The sequence below is a fragment of the Acinonyx jubatus genome, chromosome A2, assembly GCF_027475565.1.
Source record: "Acinonyx jubatus isolate Ajub_Pintada_27869175 chromosome A2, VMU_Ajub_asm_v1.0, whole genome shotgun sequence".
NCBI lineage: Eukaryota > Metazoa > Chordata > Mammalia > Carnivora > Felidae > Acinonyx > Acinonyx jubatus.
Window position 1 is genome coordinate 36,133,852 of NC_069383.1, and position 24,806 is coordinate 36,158,657.

Consider the following 24,806-nt stretch of genomic DNA (forward strand, 5'->3'; position numbering starts at 1 on the left):
AGAGAGATAGGAGTGGCAAAGAGCGATGATAGAGAGAATCCCAAGCAGGCTCTGCTCTGTCAGTGTGGAGCCCAATGCAGGGTTCAAACCCATGTACTGTGAGATCATGACCTTGGATGCTAAACCAACTGAGCCATCCAGGTGCACCCAAAATAAAGTTTTTAAAGTAAATTTCATAATAGAATATTTACACTGAAAATATAAGAAAAGACACTTGTAAGAATCTGCTTCATAAACGAAAGGTGAGTCATTATAAGGGGAAAAATGAGCTTTACAAGGGTCTATTTAATAGTAGTTTACATTCAGATAAGAGGTGGTGACCTAAAGTTGAATTCCCTGCTCTTCATGACTATATCTCTTTCATTTCAGGGTCATGTTGGGTAATGATCAACCACAGATGATTATGTTAACCAAAGACAATTATGTTACGCATTGATGAGGAACTGGAGAAAATCCCTTAGGTTTAGTTGCATATTAAAACCGAGGCTTTTTATTGCCTCTGATGGTAAAACAGCAACGATTGTTAGAATATTCTTAAACTGTAAAAGATATTAAGGAGCAAAATAAGCATAAGACAGTTTACCACATGCAGTTCCCTGATCATCATTTAAACTAACTTAATCATTAACCCAGTGCCCCGTCCCTAATATCACAATGTATACAGATAAGGGGGTCATGCACCTGTCAATTCTCATTGCCAAAACCAGCCACAAATTTTGTATCATTACTATTTTGTTATTCATCAGATATTTAACAAGAAATATGTTCATTTTATTTCCATATTTCTTTCACTTATTTTCTAGTACTGACTATAAACATATGCAGCTACTGTGATACATCAAATAAGGAATACTCTGGAAAGGGGAAAGAGAAAAAGGAAAAGTAGAAGAAACCACGATTTTAAATTCTCTTTAAATCCCAATAAAGTGGTAATTACAAATAATCACTTGACAAAACATCTCCAAACACAACTTTCACTACTCTCTATGCAGTTGAAGCAAGGAATATCTCCGATAAAATTCATAAACTAAAAAAATTAAAATTGAAACAACTGTCCTTTTCTTAGCATGTTCTACCTCGTTGGAAATCACTTCTTTCTGTTTATCAATCCAATGTCTTCTTAGACTCTTTATATCCTCTGGATATTAAAAAAGGAAAAGATCTGATGTCATTTGCAATTGTTCATTGACAAAATTAACTGTTGATGAGTTACATACTTCAGAATTCTACACCTTTTATCTTTCATTATAGGCTAGATCTATCCTACCCAAAAGAAATTTTAGGCATTATAGCAGGAAGACCTCAATGATCTCCACTCCTGGTATTTATGCCTTCACAAAATCCCTTCCCACTGAGTGTGGGCAAGACCTGTGACTTGCTTTTAACTTAGTGGGTATAGCAAATGTGATAGGTTGCCACTACCATGATTATGTTACATAAGACTTTAACTCCCATCTTGCTAGCGGACTCTGTGAATCCTCTCCCTTGTTGACTTGGATAAAAGAAGTTTTCATGTGGAGATACCCACATGACAAAAAACCGTGAGCATTCTCCAGTCAACAGCCATCAAGGAACTGAGGCTCTCAGTCCAACAACCCACAAGGAATTGGATCTTCCAACAACCATACATGATTGGAAGTTGATCCTCTCCCACTTGAAACTTCAGATGAGACTGTGGCCTTGACTGACACCATGACTGCAGACTTGTGAGTGACCATGAGGCAGAATACCCAGCTAAGCCATGCCCAGATTCCTGACCCAAAGAAACTGTGCGATAATAAAGGTGTCGTCTTAAGCTACTACATTTGTGGTAATTTATTATGCAACAATACATACCTCATACAGCATCAACAAAAAAGCAGAGATTTGGGAAGAGGAAACTGGAAGCGTCTAAAAGACTCGCTTCTAACAGTCAGTAGGTTATTCAGTCATTTTGGTTTAGAGGGTTATTTTGGCTTAATCATTTCAAGATGACATGAGCAGGAATACATGACCTCCACACAACTCCTTACTCATCCAGGCTAAACCAGGCAAAGCCCATTACTGACTGAACACTATACAACTGCCAAAGTACTGGACTTAGGAGCTTTCATTGCAAAATTATGTATGTCCCTTCATGAGCAGATTATTCTCAAAATCTGTCAATTATTTAACCTTAGCACATGTCCATGTGTCACTATAAGAACTGTACAAGTACTATACTATTTAATAATGACTACCAACAGTTTTGGTTGCTGAACCCAACATAGAAGTCAAAATAATATTCCAGTAACATCAATTAAGGAAGAATTATTTTATAAATAAACCTTTCTATATTTTCACATTTTATGGAAACGGAAGTATTTTAGAAGAGTACATGCTAATCTCATTTGATTACACATTCACACACATCTACACACACCATATGCATCACATTACACTGACCACATTTACATATAAGTATATACTATAAATTCGTACAGAGAATGCATGCTATTACATGTTTGAATACTTACATAAGTAAACCTATGAGGCATGTGTACCTTCATAATTTCTTTTCTTCAACTCATATTAAAATAGAACGTTCCCATAGGCTTCTGGTTATCTATTTAACACTTAAATTCATTTGATCTTACATTATACTTAGCTATTTACACAAACATCTCCCTCAGTATATTTTAAGTTCCTTGAGAACGGTGCTATGTCCTCTTCATCTTTAAATCCCCCAAAGACACGGCACAGTACCTTCCTGCATGCAGTGGATTTCTAAAGGAATTCATATGAAATTCAAATTAACTGTTATTTCTTCATATTAATCTCACTAAAGAAAGGTAACATTCTTCACTGGAACCAAATATCTTTTGTATGTACAACTTTCATAGTACATATTCATGAGTGTTTTGTGAACTATGGATAACACTGTAATGGGCATGTGACAAAGATGGCATCTTATCAATGTGGAACCAAAAGAGGAATCCCTCTACTGGATAATCTGCTCTAAAATTGAGATGTGATTGGGCTTTGCATAGAAGGAGAGAGTTGTGGGGAGGAAGGGCAGGAATCTTGATTCACTGAACACCAGGGATCCAAGCTATGGTGAGGTCTCGTAGCCTACAGCAACATCAGATAACCCAGAGAAGATTTCTGAAGGATTTTCAGGGGATTTTTAAGATCTCTGAATTCTTTACAGTCATCAGTTATTATTCTCTCTCCTGGAAACTTCTAGGCCATGGAAGTCTAGGATCCTTGGCTGCTACTATGGGCTCACATTTTAGATTAATATAATATACATGCACTATAATCCAAGTACAGAAGAGAAGATTCACACTGCACTTAAAGTATACAGTTATTTAAGAAGACATAATAATATCGTCATCATTAACTTGCATTCATTCTACACAGTGAATAGGAAAACTTATGCATTTCTTACTTTTTAAAATATTGAATTAAAAGATCTTTGACTACTCCAAGGGCTACCCAATAAAATGCAAATATGATAACCATTAATTCATTCATCTACTCATTTATTAAAACTTTTACTTAGAGTTAGATAGGAGGCAATTTGAGAGATGGTCAAAAAAATTAAATACTGGGCCATGCATGTTTAGTGACAGAAATCCACCAAATTAGCTGAAGACTGCCCTGTGATTCCAGGATTAAATTCAGCAGTGGCTGTGAGTATAGAATTACTCTATGAGTACAGCTATTAGACCTGGGTTTGAGTTCTGATTTCACTGCGTATTAGTTATGCCTCACTGGGAAAGTTAATGTTTATATTCTTGTTCATTCATCAATAAAATATATGCTTCATAGAGTTCTGGTAAGAATTATGGTAATCATTAACTGTAGCAATTATCACGATTTCCTGCACATACTCAACATACAAGATAATGAAGACAACAACGATGATGATGATGATGATGATGATGATGATGATGAAGAAGAAGAAGGAGGAGGAGGAGGAGGAGGAGGAGGAGGAGGGGGAGAGGATGATGACAGAGAAAAAGAAGAAACAGAAGAGGAAGAGAATGAAGAGGAGGAAAAAGAAAGTGTATTTTATTCTGAAACTGCCTTTAACAGGCCAACCACACTCTTAGCTCACTGTCTCTTTATGTACTACTTGGCCTTGGAAAAAAATGGTAAAACATAATCCCTGGCCATGAAGATTTCAAAGTCTATTGAGAAAAGTCTGTAACAACAGATTGTGTCATGTTATAATATAGATTAAAATCAGAGTCCTTTGGGAGACTAGAAAAGGCAACCTACCAGTGCAACCAAATAACAAACATATCTCCAGATATTACAAGAAACCCCAGGAACCCTGGGCATCCACTCCAAAAGAGAATTTGGATTTTAAAAAATTATAGAATGATTTTAATGAAATCATGATTAGAATAAAAGTCAATGCTTTTAACATGCTATTGTATCATCACTTTTCAAATCACAAAATTGGCATCGATAGAGTTTGACATGAAAATGGCCCTAGGTTTATTAAGCACAATCTTGTTTATGGTTAGAAATAAGGGAGAATAGACTGTGTTCCCAGTACTATATTCCTCATAAACGTACTTACTCCCTGGGGCCAAATAATCCACAAACAACTACTCTACATGCAATCCCTACCAAAATTCCAATGATTTTTTTTTAGAGAAGTAAAAAAAAAAATCTCTTAAAATTTGTATGGAATCATCAAAGACCTCGAATAGCCAAAGAAATCCTCAGAAAGAAGAGAGCAGGAGGCATCACACTTCCTGATTTCAAGCTATACCAAAGCAATAATCATCAAAACAATATGATACTAGCATAAAAACAGACAAATAGACCAGTGGGACAGAATCAAGAGCCCAGAAATAAACCCAAACATACACAGTCAACTAATATTTCACAAAGGAGCCAAAATACTCAATAGAAAGACAGTCTTTTCATTAAATGGTGCTGGAATAGTTGAATGTTCACATATAAAAAAATGAAACTGGACCTCTATCTTAGACCACGCACAAAAATTAACCCATCACAAGGATAAGGCATTTTCCTTTTTCCTTTCTTTCCTTTTCATCATATTTATCCAAGAAGACAGATGTTAACTGAACCTATGGTAGTAATCATTTCATATTATATGTATCAAACAATCATGCTGTGTGCCTAAACTTGCAATGTCTATCAATTATTTCTCAACAAAACTGGGAAATTAAAAAAAATACCTACTCTGGCTATGATTAGAAGATATGTGTATATTACACAAATTTTACAAACACACACACACACACACACACACACACACAGGTTGGATAAAAATGGAAGAGAAGCCCATAAAAGTAAAATCAAATAAAAAAAATTGACACATCAGTTGCTAAGCATGTATGCTCACTCTGTAAATTCTCCTGTAATTCCAAACAGAAGACCAATTTCATCTTCTTAAAAAGCTTTTCAATGTATATAAATTTCCCAGAAGCAGGCATTCTGTTATAGCTTACCGTAATGTCAAAAATCTATTTAATAAGAAAATGCTCTGTATAGTAGAAAACTCAAATAGTTTAGAGTGTTTTTAAAAACATTCTACAAACATTTCTGTACTTAATGATAAACACAAGACCTTCACCAAACTTTTATACTCCATACTGAATGTTTTGTTTGTACACGAAGCCAAGAGAAGTAGCAAAGTTGTCTATCTAACACAAATGTGTGATACGTAGCTACCAATGAACAAATGTGTGATACGTAACTACTCACAGAGAATCAGATTATGTTCAAACAAGCTACTGACACATTAAAAACACTATCCTATAAATCAGTCTATTATGATAAGGTATCTTCTCGATACATTTTATTAAGTAGGTGATAAACATATAGTTGGCTTTTCCATATTTATACTTCTATCACCTTTTTTAAAAAAATCATTATTTTGGTTACTATGTAACATATGTAGTTGATAACACAAAAAGTGGCAAAACCTCAGAAAATTTTTTATTATAAAAAATATAGGTAAGTTGTTAATTTCTTACTCTACTGTAAACTGTAATCTCCCTCAGTTCAATGCTAATTGTCAGATGCAAAATAAAGCAGAATAATAAGACATAAAAAAAACTTGTAGAAAAAAATCAAGAAACTTACAACATTAATCACAATGTTGTTAGTTGTGCTTACAGGAAAAATCATGAACGAATGAGTTATTTCTGTGACAAATCTATAACTGATGACTACCATACGACTCCTTAAAAATTATGTGTATTCAAATGGTACCTATACTATACCATATAAAAAGTCTTAGATCTGCTAAGCTTTCATGCTGATCCATCAGCTTAGAAAATGTTTGTAAAAATTTTTAAAATGCAGTGTAAACATTTCAGCCCTGAACCTTCTTTCTATGCCTTTGAACCTTCTCTTTCATGTGCAATACCTGACAGCCCACTGAGACTAGCTGCTGAAAGCCCCAAAGATGGTAAAACAGAATTTCTGACTCAGGAAATAAAGATCAGCTGAATAGGATTCCCATATGGCAATCCAGATCAATGGAAAAGCAAGACCAGAAATTTACAGTATCTATCCTACACAGTACAGCATGAGGGTTGTATTTCATTGCTGGTAACAAAACTCCCAGTGGCCAAGGAAAAAAGTAGATACGAAGATTATAAATCCAGTAATGAGAAACTACACTTTATTTTGACATTTTTCTCTAAGTGCAATTAAAAACTCTGCCACCTTATTTGCAATCACTGATATGGTAAATAATTTCTGCAACTAAATAACTGCATTCTGCTAAAACAACTAAAGCTATCATGAGAGGTGGACTGGTATTTACGGAAAATCCTTTACAAATTTCCAGCAACTCTCATGTTACATGATAACGACTTACGTATTTGATGCCTAGGAAAATGGCTTACTTCAAATTCAAATTTTATGAAGAAAAACTCAGAAAAGACCTCTAAATACCAAAAGTTAATAATTTATAATCAAATTAAAAAACAACCTAAATTATTTCATTACGTTGCTGTCAAGTCTGATGGACTCAGTAATCCATGCTAAGTAAGAATTAGCTCTACAATACTCCTTTTACATGACACTCCAATTGGTATTTCAATATCTGGTAGGCACTAACCCATTGGACAATCCTTTCCCATTTTGGACATCTACATTTTGAGAACTTGTATCTGTTTGGTCCTATTCTGACTACTGAGGCTACATAAAATAAATTCCTATTCTATGTAACTATTCTTTAAAACATTGTGCACCAACAAACCTCCCTGTTTCCTGAATTCTGCACTAAATAAGCCAGCAGTTCCTTGCCCAATCTTTTTTTTTTAATTTTTTTAATGTTTATTTATTTTTTAAGAGACAGACACAGCGTGAGCAGGGGAGGGGCAGAGAGAGAGGGAGACACAAGAATCTGAAGGAGGTTCTGGGCTCTGAGTTGTCAGCACAGAGCCCCACATGGGGCTCGAACTCACAGACCGCAAGAGCATGACCTGAGCCAAAGCTGGACGCTTAATGGACTGAGTCACCCAGGCACCCCCTTGCCTTTCTTACGACGTTGTTTCTCAATTCTTTCAAACTAAGGTTTTCCCTAGATAAATTTTAGTTTCAGTTAAAATGTAACACTGACAACTGAATATGATATAGATATGATTTAACCATTTCACAACACTCTCCACACACTAACCTAGCCACCATGTTTTTTGATTTTGCATTTAGATTTTTATAGTCAGGATCTATATACTCACTGCCTACTAGATATTTTCTCTTGGATTTCCTACAAACTCCTCAAATTCCAAACGTCCAAAACTGAGTCAGTCTCTCCCTTCACATTTCTATTTCATCACACTCCAAACACACTTCACCTCCTAATTTTCCTATTCCAGTGCCTAGACCAGAAATGGCTACAGATCTGCCAGAATCCTACATTCCTCCTTCTCCCTCATATCTATCAGCCAACTGACAGTCACATTCCATGAAATGGACCATGGGTTTAAGAATTGGGCTCTAAGCCAAACTGCTAGGGTCTAAATTCTTGCTCGGCCCTTGCCAGCTGTGTGGTCTTGGACAAGTAACTTAGCCTCTCTGTTACTTAGCTTCCTCATCTATGAAACAAAACTGAAATCAAAATAATACAGGTATACCTCAGAGCTACTGTGGATTTGGTTCCAGACCACTGCAATAAAGTGAATCATCACAATAAAGTAAGTCAAATAAATTGTTTTCCCAGTGCATATAAAAGTTATATTTACAGTATGCTGTAGTCTACTAAATGTGCAATGGCATTGTGTCTAAGAAAAACAATGTACATAGCTTAACAATACCTTATCATTAAAAAAATGCTAACCATCATTTGCACTTCCAGTGACTCATAACCTTTTTGCTGGTGGGGGGGGTCTTGCCCTGATGTTGATGGCTGCTTGATCAGGATGGTGGTTGCTCAAGGTTGGGGTGGTCGTGGCAAGTTTTTAAAATAGGACAACAGTTAGCTTTGCCACATAGACTGACTCTTTCATGAACAGTTTCTCTGTAGGGTTTGATGCTATTTGATACCCTTTTACCCACAGAACTTCTTTCAAAAAATGGGGTCAATCCTCTTGAACCCTGCCACTGCTTTAACAACTATGTTTGTGTAACATTCTAAATCTCTTGTCATTTCAACAATCTTCACTGCATCTTCCCCAAGAGCAGATCCCTTCCGAGAAACCACTTTCTTTGCTCATCTATGAGAAGCAACTCCTCATCCATTAAAGTGTTATCACAAGATTGCAGCAATTCAGTCACATCTTCTGGTTCCACTTCTCATTCTAGTTCCCTTGCTGTTTCCCCCACATCTGTAATTACTTCATTCCTTGTCTTGAACCCCTCAAAGTCATTCATGAGTGTTGCAATCAACCTCTTCCAAACTCCTAATGTTGATATTTTGACCTCTTCCCATGAATCATGAATGCTCTTAAAGGTATCTAGAATGGTGAATCCTTTCCAAAAGGTTTTCAATTTACTTTGCCCAGATCCATCAAAGGAATCGCTATGTCTGGCAGTTACAGCCTTATGAAATATATTTATTAAAGAACAAGACTTGAAAGTAGAAATTATTCCTTGATCCAAAGGAAAAACAATGGATGTTGCATTAGTAGGCATGGAAACATTAATCACATAGTACATCTCCATCAGAGCTCTTGGGTGACCAGATGCATTGTCAGTGAGCAATAATAATTTGAAAAGTATCCTTGTTTCCAAGCAGTGGGTCTCAACAGTGGGCTTAAATATTCATTAAACCATGTTGTAAACAGATGTGCTCTCATCTAGCCTTTGTTCTGCCATTTACAGAGCACAGGCAGAGTAGATTTAGCATAATTGTGAGGGCCCTAGGATTTTCAGAGTGGTAAATACACATGGGCTTCAACTTAAAGTCACCAGCTGCATTAGCCCCTATCAAGAGATTCAGCCTGTCCTTTGAAACTTTGAAGCCAGGAATTGACTTCTCCTCTATAACTACGAAAGTCCTAGATGGCATCTTCTTCCAGTATAATGAAACTCTGTTTTTTAGTACAGCCACCCCCATTAATGACTTTAGTTAGATCCCCTGGAGAACTTGTTTACAAACAAGTTCTTCTATGTCAGCACCTGCTGCTTCACCTGGTACTCTTATGTGATAGAGACAGCTTCGTTCCTTAAACCTCACAAGCCAACCTCTGCCAGCTTCCAACTTTTCTTCTGCAGCTTCCTCACCTCTCTCAGTCTTCACAGAACTGCAGTTAGGGATGTGCTCTGGCTTAGGCTTTGGCTTAAGAGAATGTCATGGCTGGTATAGTTTGTGGCATCCCCAAAACAATTACAACAGCAACATTCAAGATGACTGATCACAGATAAGATCATCGCAACAAATAATAATAAAAACGTTTGTAACATCGCAAATATCACAAAAATGTGACACAGAGACACAAAGTGAGCAGATGCTATTAGAAAAATGGCACCGATAGACTTGTTCGACACAGGGTTGCCACAAAGCTATTGTCTAAAAAAAAAAAGAGCAGTGTATGCAAAGTGCAAAAAAACTGCACAAAGTATGTCCACATTTTCATCATAAGGCTGCTGTAAGCACTAAATTAATTCATATATGTAAAGTGCTTTGAAGAGTGATCAGCCATAACCACAGTGAGTGCATAATAAATTTTAGCTGCTATTATAATCATTATTGTCACCTTAATATCTATCTCTCCAATCTGTTTATCATCCTCACCACTACTCACTGAGGTCAGGTCCTTTATTTTTATTTCACCTATATAAATGTCACGGCTTTAAAACTATGGTTTGCACTTCTTACTATATTCTTGTTTTCATAACTTTGATCATGTTGTCCCCCCAGTTCCAGTCCTTCAATGGTTTATTACCACCCTTGGGATAAGTGCAAATTATTGAGTACAATATACAAAACCCTAGATAATCAGGTAAATCAAGCCACATCTATCCCCTCCGTTCTTCTGGTATGTGAGGTTTGAATCCCATTGATCAACTTGAACTAGTTCAAAACCAGAGGCTCTCAATTTTTCTTTTAAAGCAAGTTACAAAAGTGGCCAAAATTTGCTCTGAGACTCTGCTGCCCACCACCTATTCATCCCCTCTTATGTTTGCTTACCTCCCCGTTGAAAAAGACTAAATGACAGGAGATGCCATTATACAGGAATATATGCACGGGTTTCCTACACGTCTGCTTTTAGCAAGAATCTGTTCAGATCCATTCTTTTCAAAGTGTGGTTGGAAGATCAGCAGCATCAGCATCACCTGGGAGCTTGTTAGAAAAGTTAATTTATCAGGCCCCACACACACCTACTGAATTAGAATTTCTAGGGTGGGCCCAGAACACCGTTTTGTAATAAGAACTCTGGGTGATTCTTATTCATGCCAATATTTGAGAAGGTCTGATGAAAATGATGCTGATTGAGGCTTCATTCTTACATGCAGGAGTCAAAAATACTACTGATACAAATACGAATTACAAAATGTATTAAGTAAAGGGTACGATCCTGAAAAAAAAATTATGAATCTAAATCCTTTATAATTCACATGTAAAACAGCAGCATTTACTTTTTAAGTAACTTCCGTGTTTTTTCTTAGTGTTTATTTATTTTTGAGAGAGAGAGAGAGAGAGACAGAGTATTAAGCAGGCTCCGGATTCTGAGCTATCAGTACAGAGCCTGATGTGGGGCTCAAACCCACAAACCGTGAGATCATGACCTCAGCCGAAGTAAGACGCTTAACCAAGGGAGCCACCCCGGTGCCCCAAGCAGCAGCATTTTAAAGTATGACCAATTTAAGATGTCTTGCCTATACACTGATAACAAAACATTTCGTAAGAAAATGTTGGTAATTTCGGACACCTGTTCTTAGAGCATGACCAGTTGGAGCTACAACTTACCAAGTATTTTGTAACACTCTGACTTCTAATAGAATATTTAGAATCCTTAGTAGACTCCCATAATGAGCTGGAGTTTGTTAATGAATGCTATCTTTTAGTAAGCCTTAATAAGTTAGGGTGTCAAGTAAGTAGCTCTCAATTGTTCACAGAAGTAGAAACCTAAGCATGTTTTTTTTTTTTTCACTTGTGAGAATGAAAAAGCGAACTTGTATTCAAGGACCAATTTGTTTCTAAAACAGACTCTCCCTGTCCATCAGAAGGTGGCCAACTACTTTGAGAATATCTACTCTAAAGAGCAAAACAACCTTCATCTCTAACCTTTGTACCTGAGTCAAACTGCCCGTAACAATCCAGAATTCTCCTCTGGGAAACCTCTCCCCTCCCCATTCCCCCATTCTGGGGCAGCTGGACCTTCTCTGTCTTCCTCAACCATCCCGTGCAAACCTCGATAACCATACTTATGGTGCAGTGAAATAATATGTTAACTTCTGCGCCTGTCAAGATCTTTTCAAACTTGATTCTGACTGGGTAAAGAAAGGAGTAGTCAAAGGAATTCTAGGTTGATATATAACCAGTCATTTACTATACCTGTCTATTCTTAGCTTTATCACATACTTTTTCTATCTTCAGTCATTCTGAAAACCATTAATTTTTCCCATTTTGAAAATCATGCTTTAATGATGACAAATTTCACAGAGAATAAGAAATTATGCATAAGGACAGTATGAGTGGCATAAATTCTCTATTAATTCATTCATAATCTGGAATGAGAGCACAGTTTCTATTAAGACTTCACATTCTTTTTTGCCATTCTCATTCATAAATGTTACAAAACATTCAACCACTCTGAAGTTAAGAAATAGTAAGTGGAAATATGGTAACAGGCTATGGTAAGAAAAGAACTACACTGGTAATCAAAAGGTTCTGGTTTTAATCTCAGCTTGACTAATAAATATCAGGCTAAAATATCTTAAATTATCAGGGCCTCAGATTCCCAAACTTCAAAATAGAAGTGAAAGATGATTTAGATCCCTCCCAGTGGGAATAATAAAAGTCCCATGGGTGGCTAGAAAGATCAAATGAAGCAATGAATATACTGTATATTGTAAACATTCATACAGCATTATTATAATTCTAGGATAATCAACAAGGTAATATAGGGGAAATGCCCCAAAGTACAATCTATATGTGTGAAACCAAAGTTAAAATTTTCCCTGGAGACTATAAAATTATTTTCACCTTCCTGGTTTAGGGAAGCGTTATTTGGATGCAGGCTCTTGCTGTGGCTGCTGTGATCTTCTCCAAGTGTATGTAATAAAAACAACTGGGGGGTGGGGGTGGAAGTCCCAACTTCCAGGTATTCTCCAGAAGATCATCTTAGATGGAGACTTGACACTCAGAATATGTAGTGTGTGAAAGGCTGAGAGCCCTTGAGGAATCAAAGGCAAAAGGCCTAAAGCTTTTGGAGAAGCTGTGAAGACAACCCCTCCTCGAACTTCCTCACATCACCTCCACTCACTCTTCTTCCAAATTAATACTTAATCATAATTAGCTTATACATTTTAAAATTTTAATCTCATATGCTTTACTATTATTTTTGCTTATTTTATACTCTATTCCCTTGTCTCCCTTTTTAGCTTCAATTGTTTAAGCATCACACACTTATTGTTGTAACTTTTCACTCTTACCTTTATTTTCTGGCATTGTAGTCTCATCTTTTCTTGCCCTACCATCCTCGTTTATGGCTATCACATTCAATTTCTTTAGAGCTTCAATTTGAATGTCTTAAATGTTTTCAATTTTTTAATTCAAATTCTGATTTTAATAATATTAGAATCATCCTAAATTTCTTTTTCCCTTGGTCATTTATTTTATGTAACCTGTATTTATTATGGCCAGCAAAAAGCAAGTCCAGAAAAGGGCTAAAAGTAAAGAAAGTCACCATAAGCCAAAAAGCATGTCAGTTTTCCTCCTTGTAACTGCTTTTTCTGCCACTCTGGTTCCCCAGTAGAGTCACTGGTCCAGTCCTGGGTGGCTCTCCAAGGAACTTATGCACCCAGGGACAAAGCCAACCCACAGACCTATTCCCTCTCCCAAGGCCGTAAGGCTCACTCTGCAAATGGCATCTGGGTTTGCTCCAGTGGTGCTACTTGTTAACTTCTCAAACTATCCACTGTGTGTATTTTAAAATTCTTAACTCCAAAACACGCAATGAACAGAATTTGGGTCATTCCCCTAAGAGAAATGAGGAGCTATTATAACCAAAGGGATGATATGAAAATAAGTGTTTTCTAAACATCATTCTGGCTACTATGCCAGAGCACCTGCAAACAAAGTATAAAAGTGTCCGTGAAGAACTAATCCATTCGTTCAACAAATATGTATTAAGTAACTACCACATAACTGCACTCTGACAGGCACTGATACAGCAAGGGGGGAAATGATAAAATAGAGGAAAAAAAATACCAGAAATATGTATAGTTAATACATATTTTAAGAGACTACTGCATTAGTTCAAGTAAGAGTTGAAAGTGTCTTAGACTCTGATAGTGGTCCTGGAGACAGGGAAAATTAGAGTGAATGTGGTAATATTTAAAAAGTAAAGTGACAATATTCAGTGATTCAAAACAAAACAATTGTTATGTTATCTTCTGTTTCACACAAAATTTATAAATTTTCAATTGTTAAAAGTAGAGAACACAATTCACTTTTATTTCGGTTCTTCTTCCATGATTTGTCTTTCTATTTGGCTACTATTTTCAGTATCTTATTCTCTAATACAAGTCAAAATTTTAGAATTCTAGGACTGCAGTATTATCAGGCAAACAGACTCGAGACCACCAACCATTAGTACTGGGTTCTTTCTGGGAGCTGAACATCAATAACTAGAAGGCAATGCGGAGCTAGGAAGAACACAATTAACCTCCTGGAAATAAAGCATTACCTTACATTCCAACCAAAAAAAAATCAAAGAAGAAAGAATATTCAGGAAGAGATGCACAGTGCATTGTTGGAGGCATTTATCTATAGCACAAGGGAGAAGTTAGGGATTAAAAACATAAATTTGTAGTTAAAGGATTTAACTGAAATGAAAATAAAGTCTCACAGGTAACTATGGAACGCTGAAATAAGGAAGAGTACTGTACGTCTTAGTCCCTCACACAATCAAGCTCAGAGTTGTGCTTTAATAATATATCTTTGGGTTTTACAGACATAAGAGGATCCTTCAGAAAAATCTGTTGCTGGAATGTTGGCAAGGATACAGCCCTCTCTATTACTCATTACTCCCATGTAAGGCCTGACATGAGAAATCTCTTAGAATTTAGTCCACGAAATGACATTCCCTTTTCTGAAGAATGCTATTCTTCCCTCTTTTTCAAAATGGATATTCTGTAACTAACTACATTCCACTTTAACTACCAGGAATCTCAGAGGCAAAACAGGAGCTTAACCATAGGTCTCTATGTCTTCGGTTTTAGTAGTCGTCTCTCATTGTATTAGCTTTCTGTACTGCATCATGCATCTGGAGAAGCTCCTGAATCCTTTAACAACTGCTTCATAACAAACAACCCCCAGTTTAGTGGCTTAAAAAACAATTTATTATTTATCATAATTCTGTGAGTTAGCGGTGTGGCTATTACACTTGATGGGGTATGGGCTCGCTCAGGCAGCTCCATTCACCTGGTAGGGCAGCTGGGGGCAGAACTCACTTGAGCCAGCTGGGCCTGGAACTGTCCAGATCTCCCCATGTGGTCTTTCATCCTCCCAGAGACTGGACCAGGTTTCTTCCTATGGTGACAGCAGCATTCCAAGAAGGCAAGCTCCAATGTGCAAGCACTTAGCAACTCTCTACTTGCATCACATTTGCTTAAGTCCCACTGGTCAAGGTCAGTCACATGTGCGCGCGCGCGCGCGCACACACACACACACACACACACACACACACACACACACACCAGAGTTACTATGGAAGGGTGTGGATACTGAAGGGGTGATTCATTGCAGGCCATTAACTTAACAATCTACGATAGCAGCTCCTAATGGGGCTATTACCTCTTCTTCCAATCCTTCTAATACCTGAAGAATGTTATTCGTTAACAAAGTTTCCTTCCTATCTGCCCCATATCTTATCTTTTTAAGAGCTAAAATATCCTTTATGGGTGTTCTAAGCTCATACTAGTCCAACATACCAGTGAATGAATGCTTATGTAGGATTCAAAAGTATTTTAAAATTTAAAATGCACCATATGCCACAGCAAATGCTCACTCCTAAATTCTTAAAGCTCCCATGGAAGGAATAAAAATTCCTTTAAATTTAAGTGCAAAAGCCTTTAAAAACATTAGTGCCAATTACTTCCCCCACCATGAGAAAATGCATCATTCCACTGTTGATGTCCCATACTCATGTTATTGAGATACTTTGCGTCTCTAGTCAATATTGAATGTATTATCATACAAGGGTCCAGAATGTCTAGAATCTTAAAGTTAGAAAGAGGACCATTATCTTCTGGTTTCTACACTAAGTACACCAAAGAGCAAGACAAGAAGATGCTGAGAAGTATAAAAATGTTAAGCTGAAGAACAATAATATAAACAAAAGAGCAAAAATCACCAAAGAAAGGGTAAAGGAGAAAGAAATTCATTAAACTTGTTTCATCTTGCAAGATGTTACTATTTTTCAGATGTCCTATGATAAGACGAAGATGAGTTGAATAGGAAAAAAATTAACCTTTAAAGACATGACTATACATCTTGCGATTTTTGTCTGTACTTTTTAATCTCATTGACTTTTTTAAAAACACCAGTTCAAATTCAATTTTAGACTGTAAGTTTTTGTGAAAATCAATGTGTTTTGGGAAAAGGTGTGTGTACATGTGACTTGAGGGTGGCTGAACAGGTAAGGTGGGTCTCTTTGGACATATAAGATTTGCACTATGACTAGGGATAGCACATATAACTATAAAAAAGTCAAAAGAGCCCTTCTGGCTGTGATTATGATGCCAAACAAGATGTTGTTCTGTGAATAGGTGGCAAAATGCTTCAGAGATTTTCCACCAGGGGAGACAAAATGTAGAACTTTACTTATGCACAGAAGACTTTTTTTTTTTGTTAAATTAGGCCAACAGCAGAGTTATTTTTAGATTACTTACTTCACTTTCTCTTCTTAATGGGCTGGTATACAAAATAGGACAGAAAATGCACCATATGTCACAGCAAATGCTCAAATCCTAAATTCTTAAAGCTCTCATGGAAATAAAAGAGATCTCTATCTTAAAATATGAGATTTCCATTCAGATGAAATTAAGACCATAACTATTCTGACGGGTATTTAACAGTTAACAAATAAATTACATACACCTTGCTTGAAAAAAACAGGATTTCAGAGAATTTTTCCTTTAATCATTTTTAGGAAAAACAAACTAAGAGAAGAGCTAAGGTGTGAATAAATGTGTTGATTTACATTTAAGACTTAAGGTTAACATTTAAATCATACAGCATTTTCAAATTCTATAGTGACTAACAGAGCTCTTGATTTCCTAAAGTTACAAAATTTAGATGACTCATCTACTTGCTCTTTCATAAAATCAATGTAAAGTCTGTTCAGGCAGCCTCAATTCTGTAGAAAGACAAACTTCCAAAACTTATTCTTTGCATTTTGACATAATGCATTCTCATTTATGATTGCAATCATGCTCTACAAAAGTTATATTGTTATTTTGATTTATACTATTACAAATATGACAATGAGATAGAATGTATGACCTTAACGAAATCTATGTACAGAATATATGATACTAGAATAAAAAAATATAACTGATTAAAGAAACTGTCCCCACTTTTATCAATGACATAGATATAATTTAAACTATACTAGGAAATAATGAGCTTATTTTAAAATAGATTAATAAAGTCAACAAATATCACACAGCAACATATTCACTATGTTTTTTGGAATGTCTCGATTTTACTGAGTGAACAAAATTGAAGGACAACAAAAGTTTTGGCACCTGTTTGAGGTTTAAACCACTGGGTCACAGTTTTCAATTAGGATGAGGAAAACAAAGTGCTTATTTCCTCAAAAAAATCAAGTAAAATCTCTAAAGTTTTGGTATTCTCTTGTTTATTGTTTTATTAAATTATAATCTTGTGAGAGCTTCATATGTTAAATGTGCAGGTCTATTTGTTTTCCCCAAAAACAGGGCAGACAAATATTACTAGATACAGTTCATCATTGCACATAACCTAGTTTTAACAAGATTATATGTAGCAATGAAATAAAACATCTTTAAACTAATATAGGTATTTAGATATACAGAAGTTAATTTCTAAATAACACAGGTCTGCTGATAAATTGTAACTTTTCAACAAACAATTTTAAAATATAACCTTAATAGATAAATTTATGATGTAAAACTAGGAAATTAAAGAATATTATGATGATTAATGTTGCTAAATTAATAGTATTAATAAAATCCTGTGTATAGAGACTACCTTAAATATACATTCTAATTCTTTTTTTTTTTAATTTTTTTTAAATGTTTGTTTTTGAGAGAGAGAGAGAGACAGAATGCAAGTCGGGGAGGGGCAGAGAGAGAGAGAGGAGACACAGAATTCGAAGCAGGTTCCAGGCTCTGAGCTGTCAGCACAGAGCCTAGATGCAGGTCTTGAACCCATGAACGGTGAGATCATGACCTGAGCTGAGGTCGGACGCTTAACCGACTGAGCCACCCAGGCACCCCTCTAATTCTTACGTTTAAAAATACACTTGAATAATCTGCATTTCGATACAATCCTATAAACCTTAATTCTAAGATATAAACCAAAAGAATAATCAGGTCTAAGAGCTGGAAGAAGAATGTTACGCTGAATACAAAAACTAGTTCTCAAAACTTGAAAGAAATCATATTATCTTGCCAATAAAAGTATTAACCAAAGCAAAAAAACTGAAGCACTAAAGTCATAAATGGCTGCTTTTAGAGGAGAACAGACTCCAAGCAGAGAAGAACAGACAAGTTTACCTGCATTCAGAACTTCACCACACTTTGTGCCAGACACTGGTCTTGGTCCTGAAATAAAAATTCTTGTCTAAATTGTAGTTAAGTAATACTTTATAAAGTCAAGTCAATTAAGTCTAAGGAGACCAACCCTAAAGGTAACAAAAAAGAGATGAGGTCGCAAAAATAAACATTATAATTCTGAACTTTTATTGAACATTCAACTGGGTTCACACTTTTTTTTTTTTTTTTTTTTTTTTGGTCCAGTAAGTAAACATGGTAAGTATGTGGAAAAAAACTTTAAAGAAGTGGCAAAATATGTTGACATTTTTATCAGGTGATGTGGCTGTGTCTAAGCAGTTTTATTTTTATCTTTCTCTATTTGCTAAATCCACATTTAATTAACACTAATTTCACCATTTATCTACTTTAGAATTTTACTGATGATGACCTCTAAGTATGTACAATGGACTCCCAACCTTCCATATTTTATGAATAGATATTTTAGGGCTGGATTAGATATTAAAAAACACCATTCCAAACTATGTTCTTTGGTTTTAAATTGATCCATTATTCCCACTTGAAATGAAGCCCCTCCCATGACACAATATTGTTTAAGAATAGTTACTACACACACACAGTAACCACTTTTTGAGCATGTGCTTTTTATTAGAGGATCACTAACACATGCTCCCAACATCAACGAGCTAAAGAATATGTACTACTTGCCAAACCTTTCTTCCACTGAGCACATATCGCCTCTAAATAATTATTTCCAGACAAATGGGAAAAGGGATTGTGCTTCTTTGACTAAATTATCCAACATATTTTCCTAGCACTGAAGGAGACAGAAGACATATGAGTATGAAGTATCTTCCAAACACTCTTCCTAGTGCTTCCTTACTGCCTGAAACCCATAAAGTCCAATATTTTCCAACTAATTTCCTCAGTGTGTGCATGTAAAATGACAACTGACAGAATATAGAGGCTTGTGTATTAGAGGGCCACAGCAGCATGCTGTGAAGAGCTCACATCATAGAAGACAATGATCTGGACCACTAGATGCAAAGGAGAAGATTCCACCGCCAATAAAAAATGGTAATTAACTAGACTTATCACAAAAATAGAAAATTACTCCATTTCAGAACCAGGAAAATTAGCTTCCTAAATTTAAAACCAGGCCAAGTTTAGAGAAAATTCCCAGGCCCAGGACGAGCTCCCCAGAACAGGAGAGCAGCAACCCTGCAAAAGAAATTACCTAACATACCAGATTTAATTATATGGAATTAGCTTTATCCAAATCCATCAATGGAATACAAGAAAAATACTAACAGGGAGTCAACATTATACCTGGAAAGGAGGAATCTTTTAAATGTATTGTATAATATTGCTTACAAAACATATTCCTCCAGAAAATGAGACTTCAATGGAGTGATGAATTTATTAATCTAAAGACATGTTTAAAAGCCACTCAATAAGGTCTTTGATAAATATAAAAAATAATATAAAAAATATAAAACTGAGACAATCTTAAAATACAATGGACATCTACTTTTGCCACATCTAATAGCTTCAGAGAACTTCATGAATAAACCATTGTAACCTCACTTGCAAATACCACAAACAAAATTCAAAATTAATTTGTAAGTTTCAGGTTTCAAGCTTCCAAGGATATACTGATTCAGGCAGAGATAATATCTGACTTCTGAGCACATCCACAAAGTCAGATTTTCCTCTCAAGAATATTCCTACATCAGCTGTTTTGAACTTAACTGCCTGACCAAAGGGGGCAAGAAAATGAGGAACATAATATATTTGCTTCTGGTAAATTGCATACTTTCCTTTCTTCCAGTTCCTCAAAATTCACAGGGGCAGATATGACAGATGCTCTTTTAGCAGAAAGTGTTGCCCCAATCCTAAACCTTGGCACTGTTTTTTTTTTAAGTATATTTATTTTGAGAGAGAACATGAGCAGGGGAGGGGCAGAGAGAGAGAGAGAGAGAGAGAGAGAGAGAGAGAGAGAGAGAGAGATTCCCAAGCAGGCTCCACGCTGACAACGACCCAGGGCTTGAACTCATGAGCCATGAGATCATGACCTGAGCTGAGATCAATAGTCAGTTGAATGCTTAATCGACTGAGCCACCCAGGCACCCTAGCACTGTTTAAGATGAAAAACATACAAAGTATAGCTGACAAACAAAATATTCTTTCAAGGAAAAAAAAAAGTGGAAGGAGGAGCTAGGAAAAAAAGGCAGTCATAAATAAGATCAGTGCTAAACACTGAAGGGAAGGCATCTACTATCTGGCAGCTGCTGTGTGGGGATCTTTAAAAATATTTTTAGTTCATACAAGTAATAGAATTTTCATCCATATTTTACAATGAAAAATTTAGGTTCAGAGATCAGATAATTTGCCCAAGATCACACAGCCAGCATGGGGCTGAGCCTAGGATTTGCTCTCCGTCTGTCTAATGCCAAGCCCTCCTCTTGCCATGATGTCAAACCCACATCTTAGTTGACAAATATTCCTGCTGGGCCTCCACTGTGTGCACTCATGCTACAAAGAACTACAAAAGGAATAGAAGACATTGCCTTTGCCCTCCAGGCAGTTAACATCTAAGAGGCATTCTGAAGATTCAGATGCCCAATCCATGAGAAGAAATGTGGTATACACAGAGGAAAGAGCAGTAGTCTAGGGAGAGGGAGATGACTCACTCTTGGCTTCACTATATAGTAGCTATATAACCTTGGGTAAATAATAATTGCTAGTATTTCCTCATCTGCAGAGATCTTGTAATATAATATCTGCCTTAATTATCTTACAGAATTAGTTTAACGATCCAATTAGATAATATAAGAGCCTTATTAGCTATAAAATGTTTCACAAATATGAAATGCTAGTACTGCTATTCACGTGTCCATCGTCAGGTCATTACAGAACTTTGGGTAAGTATCTGAATTCAGCAATAAAAAGATTAGCAGACTCACTTTTGTTTCCCAGGCCTTTTTGTTTGGCTTTGTTCTGGCTGGTTAAGAGAGTTTGTGCTCTTAGAGTTAGGATTATTCACCAACTGGTTCTGGCTCTTGATCCCTGCACTGCCCAAGCACTCCAGCTAGCTGTCTGCTGAAGATAGGGTCTGTGACCAAACCACTTTCCCCCACTACAAAACTGTGACCCCAAGACTATGCAGGCAGCACGCTTACTGCTAACCCAAAGGTAAGATAGTCCTTTTTCCATTTCCTTCCTCCTTTATTTCCTTTTCTACCTTCTTCATCAGCCATCCTATACAATTAGAACTTTGGGGTGTCTAGCTCACCCCCAAACCCAAAGCTGTACCTCAGATTACAAATTCTTTCTCTCTGTCAACTGTATGAGAAGACTCATTTCCTGAGGGAGGCTGGAGGAACTAGGTTCAGAAAGAAACCAGGTGATTAAGACCTTCTCTGAGGAGGTGGAGAATTTGCAAAACAAAAAACATCCCAGAGCTGGCTGGGAAGAGTTTCTTGAACTAGGCTGTACAAACCACAAGCATTTAAAATAAATAAGCTAAATCAATTCTCTGTATTCAAGACAGTATTAGAACATAATTTCCTATCAATTTTCCCATTGTAAATTAATCAATGTTTAGAATATTCTCTTTCTGTGAGAATTATTACTCCCAATTCCAAATAGCCAACTGACAAACTGTGGATGGCTTACTACGCTTCAAATACATTTGACTGAAAAAGACTTACTGAAATTCTTTAGATAATCTTCATTTTATTTTCTGTAATTTTAAGCCAACCACTTTGATAATGCATAAGTTGAGCTCAATGAAGCAAAAGCAAACCTTACTGCAACTGAAATGTCACGGAAGCAACTTACACACAACTTGACCAACATCCCAGGCTTTAAATGCGTACCCAACACAACTACTTCTACCTATATTTTTCTCTCTCTCTTACTCTCTCTCTTCCCCCCCCCGCCCCTCCCCCCCCGAACTTCTTTGTCTCTGTCTTTAGAGGCAGTTAATAGTATTCTCTCCGTCCTACAATTTGTTTTCCGGATGTGACATTGTAGTTTTGTTTTCAGATGAGTAATAGTAATTCAAAATGCTCACTGGATCAAGAAAAATACCAGAAGTAAAACTCTTCATTAGATCTTTAGAGATTATTAATGTACTCTCATAGGAATAGTTATATATTTTATATTCTAAGTCACAATTTTATTTCTGATGACCAGTAGAGTTTGGGTTTCATTTCGATTCCCTATATTCCCCCCAAAAATGCTTTAGAAATGCCATATAATATTTTACTCCACTGTTTCCAAAAGCATGGTCTTCATACCACCTTATTTAAATCATGTACGATATTTTCTAAAAATGCAGACTCCTAACCCCAACCCCTCTCCAGACTACTGAGTCAGAGTAATTCATGTCAGACCTGCAAATAAGCATTTTAACAGCTTTCCCCAAATAATTCTTATAACCAGCAAAATTATCTCAAACGAATGTTTCACTTACTTATACATTTATACATCCGCAACAGCTTCATCTAAAACATTTTATAAACTTACCACGTGCAAATATATTAGATCTCTATTTGAATAAGTGTTTCTAACTTCCAGCAGTAAAGACAATTTCCTCAACTAATAATGTACTTAGCTTGGTGTGTCCTACTTTACCTAGGTACTTTCCAGAGGAGTATTCAACTGCCACATTCAAAAACACTCTAAACTTACTTTAACTTTTACCACCAACTTACTGAAATTTAAATTAAGAACTAGTCAAAATGACTAAATGTTTTGTTGAAAATGGGATTAAAAGCCACAAATAACAGTATAGCTCTTTATTTCCAGAAATAAAGTTACAAATATACATATTAATAGTTTTTTAACTAAAGTTGTCTTAAATTTATATCAGCTATGTCATCGAACAGTATTTTTTTCCTCCAGTTGTATTTCATCATTCGCAATTAACATTTTCAAAAACCATCAAAAGAACACCTCACTCTCTGAGGAAGACCAGAATAGTTCATTAGCGATGCATATCCCAGCAGCCCCCATACCTGGCTGCATTAGGTCTTTTTGCACTTTCCGGTTTTTTTTTAGGTCACACAAATCCTGTAAGTAATGTAATGAAACCACAGGCTTGTCTGTATTTTCTCTTACAGCCAAGCCCTGGCTCATAAATATTTCACTTATTGTTGTCTTAACTCTAAAAGAGATTTGCCTGTATTTTTCTTGCTTTATTTGAAACCTCTCTCTTCTGAAAGTGATTCTGATGATGACTTTGGTAAAGCAGTACATTCTTTTCAAAAGGGCTCTCATTCAAGATGATGGCAACCACCTAGGCCAGCAAACCAAAAATTTTTAATACTCAGAAATATAACATTCATATAATTCTTAACTAAAATATTTCACAAGGAAATACAGTATCATGAGACAGAGGAATGTTCTCTATGCCTTAAAATGGTAAGAAAAGAGTTCACATAAGTACCTTTAGGTTACAGAAAACAAGGAGAATTCAAGATGAGGTCACAGGGAAATGTTAGGAGGAAAGGGTATTTTGAGTTAGGTGGGCATCAAAAATCACAAACTGCTTATTCAAAACAGTGAACAGTGGAAACAAAAAAGATTAAAATTCCAAGAAAAAAATAAAGAAATGATGTTGTTCAATACACAACTCTTTCATATGATAAAGCAACAAATGTTACCTCAAATCAGGCCTCCTGTCAAAAAGAGAGATGTGTATTCTGAAGGAAAAGAAAAAGATTCTGGCAGTCTACTAGCTACTGAGATTTGTGGACTTGCCCATAGCAAGGAAGGAAGAACATCAAGGAAAAGAACTATTCCTCATTCTTAGTCTTTTCATCCATCTTCTCATCTCCTCCAGCTGAAACTATGTAATCTACAAAGTTTACACCAAAAATAAGAACAGAAGCACTCCCCAAGACAGACTCTGCAAGATTAGCTTTAGTTAACTTAAAAAATACAAATAAAGAAATGCCAGAACACATAAGCAGAAAAACCTAGCTACAGGGTCACCATAAGTAAATATAGTAGGAAATCCTCTTTACGCAAAGACACAGGAGCAAACCTAGTTAAACAGTCATCTGACTGATGGAGGGCACTGATGTGACCAGTTTTCAAATTTGACACTCCAGCCAAAGACTTCACTCTACATCTAATCTGTAATCTAATCTACATCACTCTACATCTAACTGTATCCTCACGTTTGGTCTGCCCATATCCTCACTTACCAGTGTATAGAAAAGGTTCTGGTTGTGCCAAAGCTTTGTCTCAAACTAAAGTTGCCTCTACTAGTTGTGATTCTTCATGATTCATGACTCTTCTACCTGTCTCAGAACCTTCCTGACATCTTTGTTTTGCCCTGACCTCTGAAAAATGTGAAAGACATCCTTGGTTCACTACGTAGACCCTTTGATGACTCGGCTGGTCACTGT

At 36.1% G+C, this 24,806-nt stretch overlaps 1 protein-coding gene and 1 long non-coding RNA gene across 15 annotated transcripts in view; one reads left to right on the forward strand and one right to left on the reverse strand.

Moving 5' to 3' along the window:
- FOXP2 (forkhead box P2) overlaps positions 1–24,806 on the reverse strand; it is a 563,073-nt gene that overhangs the window by 522,244 nt on the left and 16,023 nt on the right. The window contains exon 1 of one of the 14 annotated variants that reach the window (XM_053218184.1): positions 18,388–23,201. The exons of the other annotated variants lie outside the window; for them this stretch is intronic. The gene's annotated coding sequence lies outside the window, so the exon portion shown is untranslated. Of the gene's footprint in view, positions 1–18,387; positions 23,202–24,806 lie in introns of those variants that run through there. 14 annotated transcript variants of the gene reach the window in all.
- Positions 1–24,806, forward strand: part of LOC128314738 (uncharacterized) — a 75,377-nt gene that overhangs the window by 45,739 nt on the left and 4,832 nt on the right. Inside the window, exon 3 of the long non-coding RNA XR_008296709.1 lies at positions 12,621–12,675. This is a non-coding gene — a long non-coding RNA (uncharacterized LOC128314738). The remainder of the gene's footprint in view (positions 1–12,620; positions 12,676–24,806) is intronic.